Source organism: Meleagris gallopavo, chromosome 7 (genome assembly GCF_905368555.1).
Source record: "Meleagris gallopavo chromosome 7, MGAL_WU_HG_1.1, whole genome shotgun sequence".
Lineage (NCBI taxonomy): Eukaryota > Metazoa > Chordata > Aves > Galliformes > Phasianidae > Meleagris > Meleagris gallopavo.
The window spans coordinates 33,904,836-33,922,111 of NC_139410.1; positions in this window are offsets into that span (position 1 = coordinate 33,904,836).

A 17,276-nucleotide genomic window follows, 5' to 3' on the forward strand; every position below is an offset into this window, starting at 1 on the left:
TTCTAAATTGTGAGAAAATGAGCCTGGAATCTTCATATTGTAATTGTATCATCAAAGCCTGTTGAGAATACGATAAAGTAACCAGAAGTTAAATTATCAATAAGAGTCATTTATTTTGCATTTTTATTTTAAAGAATACTTATGAGAATTGTGATAAATTAGCAGTGACAAACTACTTCTTGCAGGCTGATTTTGTGTGGAGAGTTTAATTAAACATTGCAGCTGTTTATCTCTATGGTGATTAAATTTTCATATGTAAATTACATGTATTAAGATCAAGATACTTATGTAAATGTCACTTGCCTTAATGTTTTGTGTTACTGTTATTAACATCTAACCATCAGCTTGTAATCTTCTTGTATTGCATTACGCTGGCATGCACTACACGACTAAAATAAGTAGATTTATATCTTAATAACAAACAAGTTTTTAAAAAGAACATCTTACTATGTAATTGAGATGGAGATAAAAAAAAAAATAAAAAATAAACTGCCAAGTGTGAGCTGCTGCGAATTTCAGAGCCTCGTTGGTGAGAGCCACGTTCATTCAATGCCCCCATTCATCACCAAATTTGGATACCAGAAATCTATATGACTACTTAGAATAATGCTCCCCTCCACCTCACAGCAAGTGAGGGCACTGTGCTCTTGGTTGCTGTTGCCACTGGCACATAAAAAAGACAGTACTATTATAGCTGTGATAAACAAAGAAATAATAAGCAGGTTGCTATTTACAGCAGAAAAAAATGCTCATGATCTACCCGCATCTATACCCAACAACCAACCCTACCAGATTACAGATGGTTCTTTGGCAAGAGCACTGTAGAGGTCTGGATACTATAGATACTGGGATTTGCCACAAGATATCACACGGACTTTTTCTACTTTCACTTTATAATTGTAAATGCTATTCTTATTCACTCCGATGATGAAGATAAGCAACAACTTGGAGCGAAGGAGCAGGAAGATCTACCTCCTAATCTCAATTATTGGAGAAGGAAGTTCCTCATACAAAAATATGCAAGTCCCGTGAAAGAAAGACTTTTCATTATGCCAGTCATGCTTGAAGCCTACCAAAAGGCACTCACTGAAAACAGGAAATCAAACACATCACTTGCAAAAAACAAATTAAGAGACCAAATTGCAGTAGGCGATAAATAGAAAATGAGATAAAAGCAGTTAGGATTAATTTATTTTGAGGAACCTATATGTTACATAGATTGTCAGAGTTTGCATTTATTTGTTGCTTTTATTTGATGATTAGGAGAAAAGGAAAAGATCACTGGGAGATGGAGGCTTCATTTACTTACACTGCCATCCAGGAGGCATGCCACTATAAAAGAGAGCATATTATCTCAATGATCTACTCAAAAGCAATGAAACGCTTTGAAGATGCCCCAAATAATTGTATGGATGTTCTGATGGGCAAATTGAAGATGAGCATTGTCTAGGGGCTTAGGATAAGTTCAATAACTCTCTCAGCAACACGATGAGCTTTGAAGAAAGAGCAGTCAGATAGCTTGACAGCGTAAGAAATTAGCCCCTATTTTAATGGATACCGTCCCTCAGTGCTAATAACATCAGCTGACAGTCTGACTTTGTACTCAGAGGGTGCCATACATATATTCATCCCAAGTTTCCTTTTTATTTTAGAATCTTAAATTACATCCCATCGACTCTTTTGGGCTCAATTCAATTTAGTTACTAAGTTTTCTTATTTCCAAATTAAAACTTCTTTCAGTGGAGTCACACATTTAACTGCTGGAAAAGTGCTTTCCCAGCTCCATACTTCAGGTCTTAACAGAGGATGCTTTCAGTGCCCAGATTATCCTGACATCCTTGTCAGGGGTTTGGGCATGACCATTCCCAGACAACTCAGCTGGTCTGCTCTACGTCAGCTAAAGAGATGAGAGCAAGATTTAGGAAATAAATGCCCCATCCCTGGAGGTGTTCAAGGCCAGGTTGGATGGAGCCCTGGGCAGCCTGGTCTGGTATTAATTGTGGAGGTTGGTGGCCCTGCCTGCAGCAGGGGGTTGGAGCTTCAAGACCCTTGAGTTCCTTTCCAACCCGAGCCATCTGTGTTTCTATGATCCAGATACCTTCCTTTCAGAAATGGGATAAATTCAGGGAAGAAAGAAGACTAGAAGCAAATGATGCTGAGCTTTTTCATACACTTTTTCATTCATTCGCAAAGACTATTGCAAATTTACCCTTAGGGGTTTTTTTTTGTTTTGTTTTGTTTTTGAATTAAAATAACTCCAGTTACAATAAGTTTCTTTTTTTCAGTGAAATAAAGCCAGACTTCAAAAAGACCTGAGTTTGCAATTGCTCCCTCCCATGCAAAAGCTGCTTCAGAAGAAAAATAAATCTTTCCAGCTTATAGAGATAGCCACATTCCCAATCTATTGGAAAGAATTGTAGATAACCTAAAAAAAAAAGTAGGTTTTTTGGTTGTGTGGGTTTTTTGTTTGTTTGTTTGTTTGTTTTAATCTGCTGTTTTAAAACCAGCTTCTGAGCAATGCAATCCTACTGGTGGTAGATCTTTCTCCTGTACCAAGCACACATCTTTGATGAAACAACTCCACTCTTGCCACCTCACCAGCTGAGATGGGTCGACATTCCTGGAACTGCAGAAAGACCTACTTTAGGCAAGTGAAACTGCTGACACCACCCCAAGTGCCATCTCCAGCATGGAAGCAGAGGTCTCACCAGTTAATGGGAGGAGATGAAGATGACATCTTCACCTGCAACTCCCTACTCCAGATGATATATTGGACAATGAAGTGTTAGTTAAGTGAAGAATTTGGCCCCGCATGTGTAAATGGTTCTCTACTGCTAGGGTGTTTGCAGCGCCTCAGCCTGAACACATGGATTTATCACTATTACAAACCACTGTGCTTCGCACAACAGAGTGTGGGACTATAAAAAGACAGAGGATAATTAGCAGGAAGAAAGCTTGTACTTCCTCATGCAAACCTCACCAGACAATAACAGGAAGAAAGAGTGCAACACTAAATAATTGTAGTGATTTTGTAAATTACTATGTTATGAATCTCTCAGAAGCTCTTCAAAATGGACAGATCTTGACGAAGTTCATCAGAAGGCATTTTCCTTCAACTAGAAAAGTTTCCAGTGCTGTTGAAGTTCAGCTTGCCATGAAACATCCTCTATTCATTGGCTGGTTGAATAATGAAAACAAAAAACCCTGAAAAAAATGATCATAGCCAAGATAGTTGGCAGCAGATTCACTACAATTACCAGAAGTTAATTAGAATTATTAAAATAACAAACACAATGCCACTGATATTATGCATCTATATTTAATAATGGAATCCAACAGCGCACCCAATTCATGAACTACATTATATTTCTTTAAAGCCTTTTCTTGCTCACCAAATTAAATGTTAACAGATTATCATCTCCAAATCAGTTGGTGGATTGAATCTTATCTATGCAAGTCCTAAAAACGTGTTGTAGAGCAGAACTACAGTTTGTTCTCCTGTAGTAAACAACTTGCAGTTCATTTCTGCCTCTTCTTTCCCTATCCACAGCACTGCATTTGGAAAATGAAATTCTGAAGTTACAAATAATTGGAGAAACGATTTCATCACAGTTTCACCTTCTATCACTGATTTAATGTAAATTTATTTAAGGACTTGCTTGAATAAATTTCAGTTAGTCAACATCTTTGCACCTGCACTCAGATTACTTCAATTAGAGAACTCTGATCACATTTAACCCATGTTTGCCTCATTGCTGTATGTTCACAAAACTGTAAAATACCTCATTTTATTTTCACTGCTAAACTGAGTTATGCAACACATGGTATACAGAAACCAATCTTTAATTTTTTATAAAAGCAGATTTGAAGAGAAGCTGCTGATACATGCAGGGAAACACAGTGTTGTTGGCACAGTTCTTCTATTCCTAATGATACAGCAGCCCTCCCAGTTCTTCCAATATGTATATATGAAATAAATAAACAACCTCCCCAAAATAAAATAAAATCAACATTATAAATAGTCTTCTTAATATTTTAAACCAGAACACTCTTGAAGGCAATTACCCGCTGTGATGAAACATAAGCAAGAGACAAAAAAATACCTACTGGGATAAAAAAATTAGAAGCCAGGTAGTGGATTTGCATCTGTTCTTCCTTTTGCTATTGTGGGCTCAGATGACACCAATTATTTAAGAAAGATTCATCAGAATGAAATGTTCAAAGTCTTCAGGCTGTAATTAGATCATCTGAACCTCACATACATGGAAGGACTGAGTGCAGAAAAGGTAGGAGATGTAGCCTCCCTATAACCACTTAAAATTAAAGGTTTCCACTTCCTTCGGGAGTGCATTCTTTCCAAATTATTTTCAGATCTTTAACTCTCAATAACTACAAGGTTTTCTGCCAAAATTTTCCCTGTGAAATTGGGGAAAATACGAAAGACTAAAAAAAAAACACCAAAAAAACAGATAAAGATGAATCTGAAGTTCTAGATAAGCTGCCCTGTAGCAACTGTAGTTTAGGAAGAAGCACAGAAATATAACCCAGACACGTGCAAGTTGTCACTGTGAAGTGTAATAATAATCAAAACTGCCTTTACAATTTGAGCAAACCCTATAATTTATTAGAAGATGATTGAATATATGAACCACTGTCTTTATTACAGGCACAACAATATGCTTTATATGTTAAGTGACTAATAAAAAGCAAACCTGTAAGCACAGAAATATCATTTTTATATATTGTTACTATTGCTCGTCTTTCATTTGCTACTGCAAGCCAAAGAATAAGAGAAATAATAGTAGTTGTCTGGCAAAATAAAGAGATATATATGATTTATCAAGTAATTAGTCATATAATTGAGTAAATCAAGTTGTTTAATCACCTTTTCTTCTTCACGGTCCATTCAAGGAAAACACAGAAAGAACAATGCAGTGTCATGAATTGAAGTCCCAAAATACTAAACAATAGGAAAAGGAAGAGAGAAGAGCATTCCCTGCTGCTGGGACTTGATTTGAATGTTAATGGCAAAGGTCCCAAACCCACCCAGGTGGCTGGCAGAGCAAAGCAAGCTGACCAGGTGAACACCTAAAAAGCCAACCACACGTATCTGTATGCCATACATACAGACCTAAGCAACAGGCTCCCAAATAACACTTCAGAGACTCTCGACCTTAAGAAAAATATAACCCTATCTCACCAAAGAACTAAATTTGCCCTTTGTCTCAATCCTCTACAAACAAAAGAAGCCACGGAGACTCCGCCACTCTTCTCCTTGACCATCCTCTCGACATTGCCCCTCTTCCAAAATGCTCCTTTTTGTTGCTCAGAATATCCAGGGATTTTTACTAATTAAATAATTTCACACCGTATTATCTATGGTTAACATGAAACCAAGCTTTACTAATTTGATCTCCGTACGTCTAGCACCATTTATTCATGCTGTATCACCATCTCTGAACACCGATTATATTTGACCTCTTGCTCTGTGTTATAAAGCCTTCACAAAACTCACAGCTAAGGAAAGTCAAGAGTTGAACATAACCCAACAGAACCAATATCTGGAGTTCACTAAATATCTAAGTGAATTGCAGATTGACTGGATAGAAGTATTCTCTTATTTAATAATTTTGCATAAATTTTCAATGAATTTTTACATGAGTTGTCAAGGAAGTGGGGCACTGGAAAAGGAATAATTTGAGGACTTCTCTCTCCATCCTTTCCCCTTCCCCTTCTCCTTCTCATTCTTGCCATTTCTCTTCCCCTGTTTCTCAAGTCACTCACTGAAGATGCGCAAATTCCTTTGTTTTTTATTATTGTGAAAACACCTTTTTGATTTCAAGGTCATGGTAAATTTTGCATGCGTAGAGCTGCGTCTCCTGTATGACACGAGGGAGTGTAATCCAACGTGATCTACCATGCATGCTGTTTGGCTTTTGCCTTGAGTGAGTGTGTGGATTCACTTTTAAGATCTTTCTCTGTACCTGTTCAAACCATGGTGGTACTTTTGGTATCATTTCTTGCTGACGATGAACTCACTTAAAGTGAAAACAATATAATTAAATGAGCCACTCTGCACTTCCAAGAGAGCTGCTCTCTTTTGGAAAACAATTAAATGACACTTGAAACTTGTCCAACCTATGTGTGGGGCATCAGTTAACAGCTGAGACATTCAAAACATTGGGTCCTTCTTTAATTCCTGCACAGTGAGTTTCCTAAAGATCTACAATAACGAGCTTGTAAAGGGCAAATATAAAGACCATCCTCATGGGCCTCAAGGGTCTCCGTAGGTTTTCAGCAGTGGGTCAGATTCAACCCAGAGTTGTCCAAAGCCTGTCCTGCTGACACCTGAAGGGAAATGTCATTTTTAAAGCTGATTTCCATTGCTACAACTCAGTCAAAAGGAGAAAGCAAAGCAGAGCCAAGCTCACTAGCTGAATTTTAAGGAAAAAGAGCTGATGGTTTCGGTTGTTGTTGGTTTTTTTTTTTTTTTTCCCACTAAAGAAATCGGAAATCCCATGGAGGCGATGCAGGAGCTTTAATACGACAAGGGTGTAAAGGCATAATCACAGCCAGTTTTCATTCTGAACATCCATCAAATTAAATAACAAACTGACCAACGGGACGAGGGCTGCTCCAAAAGTAATGCCTCCTATTTTATGATGTTGGCCCATGGTAGAGGCAGATATTGGTGGTATGGCAGTAGAGCTCAAACCTCCCTGCCAGTATTCTGTTATATTTAGTTAATGCTTACTAAACCACAGGAATTGATATGAAAATTTTGTATTGTGTTGAGGATAGAGATTTTCATTAGAAAATCCAACATTCCTGTGACATCACAGTAATAACAAGCTAAAATGTGAAGTTACAAAGTTACGTGGAATCTCAGGAATAGATTGGGTTCTGCTAAAAAGATTTTCTTGAAACTTACTATTGCTTATCCCTGGTGTTCTCTAGACTTCTGTCTAATGTGACGTTTCTCCTGCTCACCTAAAATCCTGCCCTGCCCAGTGGAGCACAGAACTGCTAATGAGTGAGCATTGAGTGGTGTCTCCCAGCAGCTCAATGCAGTGACATTGGTCACCGTGCTCTAACACAGATTTTACAGCCAGGTTTGCACCTCATCCTCAAACACAAATGATAAGTGACTCGATGGCCCTGAGATCAACAGATGAATAAGACATTTTAGCAGTGTTTCTTCCTTTCTCAGCCTCTCAAGAAGTGGCTGTATTAAAACAGCGTGGTGACAAAGTGAGGGGGAAAAAAAGTGGAAAACAAAATAAAAGAAAACAAAATAAAAGTGTTTTCTCTGCAGGGCAAGCAGGAGGTAGATCCGTGCCTTACGACCACGCGAGGGAGCCATCCCTCCAGAAATGCCAGGGTTAGGGCAGGCCAAACCTCCAGCCAGCATCCAGAGCAGCCCTGCAGCACAGCCACGGAGACATGAAATCCTCACTGCGGACACAAAACTGTTCCTATTTAATCCAAATGCAGAGAAAGCTGGTCGCAAATAGTCGTAACTTAATTATTTTTGCCCAAAAAGCAAGCTCCAGATAATAAAGCCTTAAAACTGCTCCTTCTTAATGTTTAATTCCAAAACTAAGTACTGGGGATTTCCTTGGCAGGCACACGAGTACCTCCCAGTCTGAGGGCATCGTGCTCTAAGTGTCCCAGCCTCAAGCCCAACACAGGCATGACCCAGCAGGGTCACCAACCAGCAGCCCAGGCTGCCCAGAGCCACATCCAGCCTGGCCTTGAATGCTCCAGGGATGGGGCATCCACAGCTTCCTTGGGCAACCTGTTCCAGTGCCTCACCTCCCTCTGGGTGAAAAACTTCCTCCTTGGGATATTAAGATATAACATTTCTCCTGCCTTATTGCGCAGCTTTCACATAAGTGTTCACGTTCTACAAACTTCAAGTATAAGCATTAGCTTAAAGCAGCTGTCTTCCCCTGTACGCCAAAAATTAGGGAACATGATCACAGATCTGCCCTCAGCTTCTCGCTGATCGGAATCACAGAAGATCCAAAAACTCAAAGACAAAACTTCTGATGCACAACCTCCACCTCCACTGATCCCAGCCACTCACTTAAGGAGCTGTGTACACAAATGTGGGTAGAGTATCAAAGGGGTGGGAGAGCAAGGAAGCATCACACTCTGCTACCTACTAATTACCATCACATGGGAAAAGATCTGTACCCTTCTTAGGAGAGGTCTCATGTTCCTTCTTTACTTTTATTAGCCAACTTGGTCTGTAATTGAAAGAACAGCACACAGGTGCTTTACTCTTCCCTTTTTCACTGATGAGCTGCATGTTGCACCATGCATTTTTGTCACATTTTCTCATTAATAAAGAGCAGAAGAGCATTTCAGTTGAGCTCAGAGTTGTTGGACTCGATGATCCTTACGGGTTCCTTCCAATTTGGGATACCGTATCCTTCTAAAAGCCTTGTGCTGTGGCCTCTCCACACTGTGCTCAAGAACTCTGGCCTCATGGATTCCTAAGACATTTCTTTTTCAGATTCCTAAATTAGCCATTAAACACGTTGTACCCATCTCATCAATCTTTACCTCCCACATTAGACTCGTGCAAGGCAACAAGAGCTTTGCAGGAAGTTTTCCTAACACTGCCATCCTTGGCCATGCTGTTGGGAGAGGCTGCTGCTACACAATCAGGCTAAATTCCTGTGGTTTCATCCTGAGTAAGCACTACGTGCAAACTTTTCCTTGGATGCAAACAGGCAACCAAGCAGAGTTATGTATGCCTGTAGGTATGTGTGTACGCACACAAATCACTCACTGTATTTTATCTTCCTTCTATTAATTCAGCACGTGCTCTCAGGATGGACCACCAGAGGGGTGGTGGGCAGGTTGAAATCCTGGCTGTGCAGTTGGCCACATCACATCTCATTACAGGCAACACATCACAAAACAGCATTTCATCAACTAGCGATGAATCGCCACTGCTACCTGGAATTGCCTTCCAAAAGCAAGAATGCAGTGAGTGAGCAAGGATCCTTCTCTAATTTATATAATGTCAAAAAATATGTCACTGATGTTTCCATTCATCTCAGTTTGCCTGGCAATAAGTCAGGCTGCCCACAGAATTTTCTGTTTACAGTGCACGGCTGCAATTATGGCTTACTCACACTGCTCACCTAGTGCTGCCAAAATAACGCTGCCTGCATGTCTACAAACATGCATTTTCAAGCACAGCTTTAAATTTCATCACTTTAGCCAGAAATCACTACTAGAAATAGGTTTTTAGGGTCTTCTTGCCAGTTTTTCTATTTCATGCACTTTGGTAGCTCTTTTTGCTTTAGGCATAAAAAAAATGTCTAACAGACCTCGTGGACAGGAATCCTCCCTTAATTTCATCCAAAGACGCCTGCAGTCTCTCTACCCTCCCACACAGACCAGCCAAAAATTTCTCTAAATGTTTGCTTAGCATAAGGCCTACAAATTGCTATCTAAAAGATGGGAATAGAAAGGCAAGGTTAGAAAGCTGTCAGATAACTGATAAACACCAGTGAAATTAATATTCACCATCTCTTATGGCAAGGCCAGTGATGTAGATACTCGACTATCAAAGAAAATTTTCCCAAACTTTCATTTATACATTTGTTCAGGAGCTAAAAATACATATAAATATATTTTATTTTGGATCTTTTGACATTCACAGGTAATGACTGCTTGGGTCAAGAGTGCTCCAAACCTGAAACACTGTGAATTTACAGACTGTCCCTTTCTGACTCCATTCTCCATATCATGGCCTGGCGCTACCTATTCAGACTTACCATGCAAGCACCAGGAATTAAAAACTGCCTTTTTGAAGATGTATAATAAATTAATGAAAAGTAAGAAAAACATAGCCCATCTCAAACAGAATTTCACTGCTGATCTTTTTAATTTAAAAGAAAAATAAAAAGGATTGAAAATGCAACAGATTTTGCACAGTATCCTTGGAAGCATCATTTGCCTTGTGGTCACATAGGTGCTTTACATCACTGAAAACACCACACCAAATGAAAAATTAAATAAATAACGAGTGAAACATCACATGTTTTGGGGAAAGAACATAGATTTCTAGATATCTGAAGTGCTATTTTAAGTAGTTTCTTCTTCATCGACTGGTCCATTTGCCAGACCTTCCTGCTCTTCAGAGAAGATTGTCTTTTACGTTAGCAATTTATTTGTCCTTGTCTTCATCTTCTACAGTATGAAAACCAACAGCAATACAAATATTTGCTGGTACAGAATAATGCTTTTACTCTGAAAAGAAAGTAAATATTGCTTTGCACCACGAGCCACTGCAGGGTGGACATTGCCAACCCTTGTCTGAGCAGGAGAGACTCAACGTCCCATTTGCAAAGCAGTCACCTGCACAGCAATGACAAATGTCATGCAGATAAACAGTAATTATGAATATGTTGGACTTCAAGGGGAAGCATTCAGTTCAATCACTGAACTGCTGCAGTTCAGATTAAAAACTGTTTTTCTAAATCAACTCACTCTACCGGTTTCAAAGATGACCTTTCCACAGAAAAACTGTATTATAAGTTTTTAAAAATTAATTGCTGTTTGAATAGTTTGCTTGGAAAATAAACAACAGAAAACTCTCCTCTCTCCCTATAACAATTAGGAGAGATGATAAAGCTCACATTTCTAACTTAGTTAATTTAGCATGTCAAAAACCAATCTTTCCCTGGTAATTTCAATGCACTGAATGTCATGGAAAGGCCAAGTGACAGATTGCTGCATTTCAGTCAGAACACTCATCCTACTAAAAATGTAATCACTGATGTTCAGATTTCATTTGACTGTGCACTGTACAATATTTGGATAGTGGGTAGCCTTTGGCATTTTCTTTCCCCCCTCTCATTCAATCAAAAATGAATTAATGTTACAGACTGAGGTCCAGCACAACTTTTGAGAACTAAGCGGAAAGTAAACCAGAACACTTTTATTTATTTCTGCCTTCAGATTTAAGACTGATTAAAGTGTTATCGCTGAGTAATACCGAGTTCAGATTTAATAATGTTGCTGAGAACTGGGAGTGTGTTTCCAATTCTACTTGGGAGACCACAAAGTCTATCAAAAACAAATTAAGACCCTTTACTAATCATTATCAAGCCCTGTGTTTAATCATGCTCCTAGACAACAGCCTGAACTTCATTATCATGGTACAGAATAGGCTCCAGTTATAAGCAGAACTTCAGGGCTCTGTCATCTCGATCGTGCCCAATTTTCAGTAAACTTTTCATGCATCTATTCATTATAAATTATTTTGCTCTACAGGAAATGTATTTATCTTCTTTTCCAAGAATGGTTTCATAACCTCTCTATGTTCCAGAGCTAAATAACACATATGGTTTGTGTTTAACAACCTCCATTTGGAGCTTCATATGTGTACTTTTTCTCTCTGCTTCCAAACCTATGGCTGCAAGCAGCGCTAGCACTGAGGATCAGGCACCAGCGTGGGTGAACACTCTCTGAATAGGCTTGCCTTTCAATTGTCAGACAGCAATTGACTGAAATCAGAGAAAAAATGATTATTCTGACAGCATTTGATATGTCATTGGCTCAAAAACTCTTTCTGTTCAAAGTCTCCGATGTCTATCAGATATTCAACGAGGCATATGGCATTTTTTGATGCGATATCCATTATTGACATGAAATGGGAACCTCTATGCTCTTGAATAAGTTTCCCATAGTTCTGCTCTGCAACAAAGAGCTTCTTCCTCCAGCATCTGCTAAAGGTCAGCCAACATTTGTCATTTTAATGCGTGCTCAGGGTGTGTGGAAAGGCTGACAAATAACTGACTTTTGCCCAATCTGAAGCTGCTGTCAGCACACAGGTGTTGGTGGCAGATGAAGGAGTTACGGAGGAAGAAGAAGGGAAGATGCAGTCTTTCATGTGATGCCTTATTATAGCTATTTTTAATATTTGCATTCAAATATAGATCAGTTGAAACGATGGACAGGTGACCAATCTCTTGGTGGAACACAAACTGCATGTCACAACCTGTACGAGACTAGCAAGGCTGAATTTAGCCTCTCTGTGCTCTGCTTTGCATATGTCTTATCTTTCCTGGTATGACCTGGCGGACCTGAGCAACCTCACCAGAACAATAATTCAGCATTAGACAAAACCACTTTCAGCCTCCAGACACCAATGCGTGACAAAAATTGGAAACATGCAATTTTCATTACGGCCCTCATTAATAGCCTAAGGAAGCGCCTTCTGCAAAGTATCAGATCAGAAGTTGTAATGAGCATTATAATTAATACTATCCCACTGCCAGGGAATTTAGATGCAAATTTGATAAGCCATTTACACTGGGGAATCATGGCTGTTTGTTTACAGGCAATGTCAAAGCAACCCAAAGACCAAAATCAATGGTGTACTCCAAACATGTGAATTTCTCATGGAGCAAACACAGATCTACACCAAAATCTTGAGATAACTTCAGAACTGGCTTCTGAATCCATAGTCGAAAACAGTCGCTTTTACTCATATGTTAATGGTAGAAGAGTTCGTAATTCAAAGGGAAATAGCAAGAAGTAAGAAAAGTAGAAAGGAATTGCCATCATCCCCAGTGATTCATGGAGAAGGGCTCCTGAGCAAGTTGTTTTACAAGAGATGCAGCAGCTGGAAATGGATATTAAGTTTTGTATCCTTTCTGGATGGGTAGAAAGAACAGAACCTCTAAGTAAGATGAAAACCTTAGTTCATTAAACAAACCTTAAGGGGAAGTGTAAATGAGAAGCGCTTTATATTCAGTGTCATCAATTCAGCCGAAAACATGTTTGCACCACTCCACGAAATGAATGCTTTTTATAGTCCCTTTCCTGCCAACATTGCCTCATGAACGTAATAAAATTAAACATGTAAAACCATCTCTGGGGCAGGCAGTTAGCAAGTACATTCCAGAGAAACGGGAATACACACTTCTAAACAAACAGCTCTTCAAATGCGAGGAAAAAAACAGGTAAACTGAGGAAAGCCAAATGCAGAAAAGCACTGAATGTCAGTATCTCATAGGAAAGGCAAAGAGCCTTTGGCATAAGGACTTCCTGCCCAGATAACCTCCTTGGCCCCTGGGGTCTTTCCATGTGCATTGCCTTACAGCACCGGCAGCACCATCACAGCTGCTTTCCACTCCTTAGCAAAATGAAAAGGTTTGGGTGATAAGAAGGAAGGGAGTTGCTTTCACTTGGGGGGTTTCTGTGGGTGTTTTTCGGCACAGGAAAAGCCCAACCCTTTTTCACTCCAGCAAGGAAGGGAACAAACCATCCTAACACGAAGCTCAGAGGGCTCTCACCCCGACCACCACCCCTATACATCAGTTATCTCAAGGCAGTTGAAGGAGGAATACAAAGCGTGCACAGATTTCCAGAGTTATGCCACAGTCATCAAATACCAGAAGCATTTTGAAACCACTCTTGCGGCCCCGAGTAGGAGCAAACCTCTCCAAATAAGGAAGCATTTCTCCTCCAACGTGCTGAAATTGGCAGCTCCCCTCCCGGAGTTTATGTAAGATTTCTCAAACAGATTAGCCAACAAACAAATGTCAAATAGCCTCCTCTCTGCTCTGCAGGGAAATCAGCAGCTTTCATCTGCAGAAAGAGATTCTGATAAGAATTCAAGCTGAGACACAAATCTCCATGTTGCCACGAAGAACATTTCCAGATAGGTTATAATGAGCAGCCAATGACAAGCAATGCAACAGAGTCCCCAGGCCTTATTTTGGTACATGGGCATTTGAATTGCAGTTGTTATTGTCAGAACTGAAGTGGAATTGCCATGCTGCCATTTGGCAGCCCCCTTCTTGCATTCCCAGAAGGTAATCAGTATTTATAGAAAAACGGGCCTTCCAGACCAAATTACAGCAGTGCTGTAGGATCAAAAGTAACATGGCTGGCAGATCCACGAATAAGAAATACTGGAAAAAAAAGATATGATAAAGACAAAATGTTCCGGAGGGCACTCAGAGGGATCAAATTAACAGCATTTTTAAGGGGTAGCTATGCCCACTTCTATGAGAGCATCAACTACAATTCAGCATCTCTTTCCAGAAGAAGGCTGCAGGATTGCTATTGAAAACCTTTTGGAAAGATCTTAAAAGCAGGCAACTCTAGTGCTGGTTAACCAGGAGATGCTATGGCAAGCACTTAGCAACAATCCTTCCCAGGTTTTTTAACCTCCACCAGCCTCCCACGGAGAATGACAAGGAGTTATTACCAGTGACAATGAGCTCTTTCTTCTGCTTCCTGTCCCATTAGGCCCTGATCTTTGAAGATTCTGCACAGAAGTTACTTTGAATATCTAAATACCTAAAAGTTTTTGGCAGGATTGTGTGCACAAAAGGCTCTTCATATCTGTGAGAATTTGTACAAATGGGGCTACAGAACACGAAATCTCAAGGTAAAGGATCCTGACTGTTTTGCTCATGAAGTGCTCAGTGCTGTGAAGCTCCGTCATTGACAAACAGTGCTCAGAGTGCCACTGAAAAATGCAGTTTCAGGTCCTTAAACTGCCCAGCAGAGCTATCTATGTGTACGAATGCACCCACTTACGCATCTTCCCTTTTTGAATAAATAAAAAAAAACAAAAATAAGAACACCATATAGAGAAAGTCTTTCCTACGAGGGAAGATTCAATTATGTTGGCTTTGAAACTTCATGGCACTTTTATTGCTTTTTCTTTCAAGACACTGAGCAAGCAACACAGCGGTCAAGCCAGCATCTGTTTCACCAACAAATCACAATCCTAGCAAGATGCTCACACATAGACAGCAGAGGAAAAAGGTACCAAAAATAATCAGCTGTTCAGAGGGAATGAATAAGACAGACTGATTCATGCCTGCAGATGATTGGTAGGATGGCCATTTACTAGTTTAAAGGAACTAAACAGAGGAGGAACTATGGAGAGTAGGTTTAATTCTGATTTTCCACCTTATGTTTTACCCTCACCATGAATAAAGACAAAAGTACAGCTGACAGCGAAATGGAATGGCAAAATATATCTGAGAAGATGTGATAAAGTGCTGTTTTTTCTTTAAGATAGTGGTGCATATGTTGTTCTCTGCAAACTGCACTCTGCTCTGATCATCCCTTCCTCCAGCATGATGTCAGTCCCAAGTTCTTTTATGCAGGTAATTAATAACTCTTATCCAATGCTTGATTTATCTTTCTTCAACATGTGCAGATCACATGGAGATGAACTGTGTGAATTATTACCCTGTGGAGCCAGCAGAGAACTTTGTTTTTGCTGTCCTGACGCTCTTATTTCATAACTTGAACGGATAAAAAATACCATACATATATTTCAAGAGCGACACAAGAAATTTCCTTGCGTAAATACATGCTCCTCTGTTATTTATTATTTGGATTTATAAACGTGCTCTCGTCAGTGTTCGAGCAGTGTCTTGATTTAAGCTTCATGTTCTGAGCACCATTTTTCCCCCCGTTTTTCCATCTCCTGCAACTCAGAGGTTACATGACTCAATTCTTGCAGCCACAAACTGATTTTTCAAACACGAGATTTCTCCTGTTTGGCTCATGTGCCGAATGCCAGAAAATCCAATCATAGTGTCTGTACTGACTAAATCTTTGTTTAAAAGTAACTAAGGAGGCTCAGCCTGCCTCTTGCCTCCACAATATGCTGAAGAAAGCTCTGAGGGAAGCCACAAATGGTTCCAGAAAAGGGGCACGGAGCAAACAGGGACTCCCAACAATTCAGTTTTCAGCCTTTGATTTATATTTTAAGAAAATGGATTTTCATCCCAATATAGTATGATCAGTCATTACATTGCATGGAGGAATTCTCAGGTCAAAGGTGCCTTTCTTGTACGACTGGCTAAGATAAATATAAGAAACAACCTCTGATACCTCTTCACTTCCATGACCTTCACTCTTCACCTTTGTCTTCCAGTCCAGGGACAGCTGATTACAGCTTGGCGATGCCAAGGATCTCTGAGCAGCTGTGGCAAGTACGTCTGACTCTAGTTTACTAATTAAAACCTGTTAATGAACACAAATTATGAAACTGTGAAGGTTTCTCTAGAAGTTCAAATAGAAATACAAGAGTGTAAGTTCTATGTTAAACTTGTCAACATTATGTTCTATCTAGATTACAGCAGCTGGAGCCAGCAGCAGCTCCATTCAGATGTGTATTCAGAATATATTACTCTTTCATGGCCACTGACATCCTCAGAAATCTTCACTGTCAGACAAAACCATGAATAATACAATGTGAGCATGTGAGCACCAAGCCCGGGGCTCTCTAAGTTTTATTATTGTTTTTTTTTTAAGTTGAAGGAGTCACAGAGTCTACGAGGATCAGTTGTCAATGCAAGATCAAACTGATCAGCACAAAGCCAAAGCTGTTCTCACTAGAAACTCGTTACCATTCCAGACCAAGTCCTCTCTTAGGGGCACTTGTATGTGAGCTGTCACCTTTAAAAGCCCAACACACTGAAGACTAACATCATTTGCACAGATTTAAGCAAGGTACCAAATTAAAACTCACAGAGGAAGGATTCTGTGGTTCTTCAAGGAAATGCATTCAAGTTTTTAATTGTACCTGGTTAGATATCCCTCCTTTTCTCACCAAAGTTGGTCTGTTGGAGGGCAAAAGACAACAGCTGTTTCTTGGAGAGAAGAGTGTCTGCTCCATTATGTATAAAGATACCTATGATTAGCTTTGCAAGGTGCTAATTAACAAAATACTTAAAAAAATAAAAATAAAAAAAAAGGAAAAACTATGCTAACCAAAATTAGGAGTCAATAAATCTCTTCCATGCCACAATAATCTTGTGCCTGTCTGAGCCAGAGGATAGGATAAACTGAAGGATCCTGATAAACCTTAGAACTAGACAGGGATTAATTAAATCAGAAACAATAAAGACATATTAAAAAGATTTCTAGAAAGGATAAATCAAATCACAAATACAATATTATGTATGACCCGGGGTCAGCAATAATCTTACTGGAAAGGATCTTCATATCAGCCTCTTCCTGCCTACTACCTGGGCACTCAGATGGGCCGCACTGCTGACGTATGTGAGCAGCACCCAGGGGCTGCTAGGTTCATTCCTTACGCAATGGGGAGAATGGCATTTGTTCTTTACAGACAATGAAACGGAGGATTAAATCACTTGCCCAAAACTATGCAGGAAGTAAGAGAGTAGGAAATTCAGAGCAAGGCAGCTCCTGCACTCTACTTAGGCCAACGCTTCCCTGTGTAAATAATTCTCATCTCACCCAAATTG